This window comes from Gavialis gangeticus, unplaced genomic scaffold (genome assembly GCF_001723915.1).
Source record: "Gavialis gangeticus isolate Ggan-Ray unplaced genomic scaffold, GavGan_comp1, whole genome shotgun sequence".
In the NCBI taxonomy this organism is placed as follows: domain Eukaryota; kingdom Metazoa; phylum Chordata; order Crocodylia; family Gavialidae; genus Gavialis; species Gavialis gangeticus.
Genome location: NW_017729014.1, coordinates 12,376,785 through 12,379,555, shown reverse-complemented (window position 1 = coordinate 12,379,555; position 2,771 = coordinate 12,376,785). Strand labels below are relative to the sequence as shown.

The following is a 2,771-nucleotide window of genomic DNA, read 5'->3' as shown; positions in this document are numbered from 1 at the left end:
GGCTGCTTCCTGCCACTAAAATTCATTTGTTCTTTTTTTTTTTTTTTTAAGTAAATTAGCGAACAAAAAGCCCACTGATCAGAGAGGAAAAGAAAAGCATAACAGCTGTAGCGTGTAGTACGTTGGGATGCTCTCCTGGAATTGCGTGCGAGACTGGCAGTGCTTAACAGCATTGAAATACTGCAAACTTGGCTCGGGTGCCACCTTCTCAGAGGAGGGAGAAGGGGTACATGCGCACACCTCTGCAGCTGCTGCTAAGGGCTAGACGGTCAACAGCTTGGTGTTCTACACTTAGGATTGTTTTCTGTAACAAAGGAATCTGGTGATGCTGTTTTTAAAAGGCTTGGTCTGCTAAAAATTGCCGAGTCGGCAACTTTCCGCCTGGCTCTGGCTGGTAAGGTGTCCTGTTCCCAGCCTCCTGGAAACACTGGACTCTTAGTTCTGTTAATCCGTGTTAAATATGCAGCCCACTTTTCCAGGCTTCTGCATTTGCCATGTGATTTGTGACTGTCCTACTTCTCAGGTTCCCAGGTGTTCACTGCAAACTAAATGAGACTTCATTTCAGTTCAAGAAAAAGAAATCAGGCAGTGGGTTCCAACTGAGGGCATCTTCCCTCTGTAGTTGGCCATGGAAATAGCCCTTCTCTGTCTGATCTTATGGAGTTTGAACTCTTTCTGGTATTGAGGGGGTGCTGGTAAATGGGGCTCTTCTGCACTCTTATTCTGAAGAGCACCTGTTGTGACAATCCTCAGCTGGAACATGTATGGGAGGAAGAGGAAGGAGACTCAGCTTTCACAATAGCAGTTTGACTACAAAGCACAATAGCATCAGGGGCTCAGGATGCTTCGTTATTTCTCCTTGCTCTGCTATGCCTGACTTCATGAAAAGTCCACTCTGCTGCCAATGCTCATTTTGAGCTAGTGCACATTATCTACCACTCCTATGTGAGTACTCAGCTGGACCTTTGAGCCCCTCCATGTCCTTGTCTGGACTGCACATTTGCTGTGTCTAGCAGTGGTACCCTCAAACTGTGTGTGGAGGTGGGGGGTGGGGCACATGAATGCACAGCAGTGTGGCAGTACTAGTTAGACCACCATCAGTGCCATGTAGATGTGGCTCTACTGCTCCTGCTTCAGGTGGCATGGAGTATTTGATGGTGCTCAATACATTGCTGTCTAGACATGGCCTGTATATCTGTGGACAACTTGCAGTGCTCGTCAGACCACTCTTCTACTGATTAAGCACACGTCATAAAAAGGCTGGTAGGAGCAGCAGCCTCTTCTGTGGATTGGAGTGCAGTCGCTGCTGCTCCTACCAGCCTTTTTATGATGTGTGCTTAATCAATAGAAGAATGGCTCCAAGAGAAACCAGCATTACCCAGGCCAGCAGCATTGGTTACCCTATCCGATAACCCTGGGGCCCTGGCCCCTGCTGAGATATTCTGAGGCTCCCGCTAAGTAAAAAAATATGATCCAGATGTCACGTGGACTGAACATTGTTTATTTCTATCCCAAGTGCCTCTTGGTTTGGTACAGGAATGTCCTGCTTCCTGCAGATGTTACATACGCCAAAGGAAACATGAGACAGCAAAACAGCTGATTTATGTAATTCCAATGAATCTGGCAGATTGCCCAGTGAAAGTTGTTATATAATAACAATACAGGAGCAATGGAAAATCTGTGCAGAACTCTGTAGCTCGAGTCACACCAGGACTCAGCTTCCCTTGGCAAAGGATTCTCTTCCCTTGGCAAACAAACCTCTTTACAACTCTTTTATTATCAGAATGGAGTGAAAGAAGTGCACAGTGTTGAATCTAGGTAACTGGAATATATTGGTCCATTTCAGCCTCATCTGACTTCATCCTGGACCTTTCTCTGTGACTGTGACGAGAAGGAAGCTCAGTAAAGTTCCCCCAGTGTACTCAGCTCTCTACACCCATCTTGTTTTCTAATTTTTTTTTTGAATGATAGGAAGCTGGGTAGAACCAGGCCAAGACTTATGACATCCATATTATCAGCTCCTTAAACTCAGCATTTGCAGTCTTGGTTCATTTGATCTCATTTCATTTCAGCAGTTGCTCAAACTCTGGAATTTGTCAAACTTCCCACCTGCCTTTTCCAGATGGCTGGCAGGGCAGGGGATCTTTCAATGTGATCATACCCTTTGCTTCTTGTGATGGTCAGTATAGTTGCAGGGTAGATAGTGTTTCTGGTGACACTTCCCTGCTGTTGTGAATTTTGAAACCTTTAAAGAAAGCTGGTAGGATGAATAGATCTTTTTGCCCTTCTGTCCCTCTTGCCGCAAACAGTTGAGCAGTGGATGTGAACAAGGTACTTTAAGTGGCAATAAGAAATGCTTGTTTCCATGTCATGCTTCCAGAGGCCTGTCTGTAAAATTTCTCTTGGGAAGCCGAGCGTGTTGGCTATGAAAACGCTGACTGTGTTAAGGCTAAAAAGAAAATGGATACCCAAAAAAGAGCAAATAAAACCTGCCTGCAGAATGGAAAGCACTCCCAGAAGGACATGCTGTTTTGTGCATAATCCATTTAAGATTCTGATGAGTCACCTCAGCTGGAAGCCCGAGTCGTGACTATTAAGTGACAAAGAACACGCCTCCCTTGGAAACGCTCCGCCTGGGAGCTTACACAGAATGCTCTGCTCTGCTCCGGGGATGTGTTTTAGAAGCTGCTGCATCTCTCCTCTCTCTGATGAGCTTGTTTATGGATTCTGCAGCAAATGGTGGCAGAAGTGTTAATGACCTGGAAAACAAA

General features: G+C 45.6%; 1 protein-coding gene across 1 annotated transcript in view; it reads left to right on the top strand.

Moving 5' to 3' along the window:
• The window catches only part of SLC25A33 (solute carrier family 25 member 33), a 15,828-nt gene that overhangs the window by 1,452 nt on the left and 11,605 nt on the right, over positions 1–2,771 (top strand). The gene's annotated exons all lie outside the window — the stretch shown is intronic.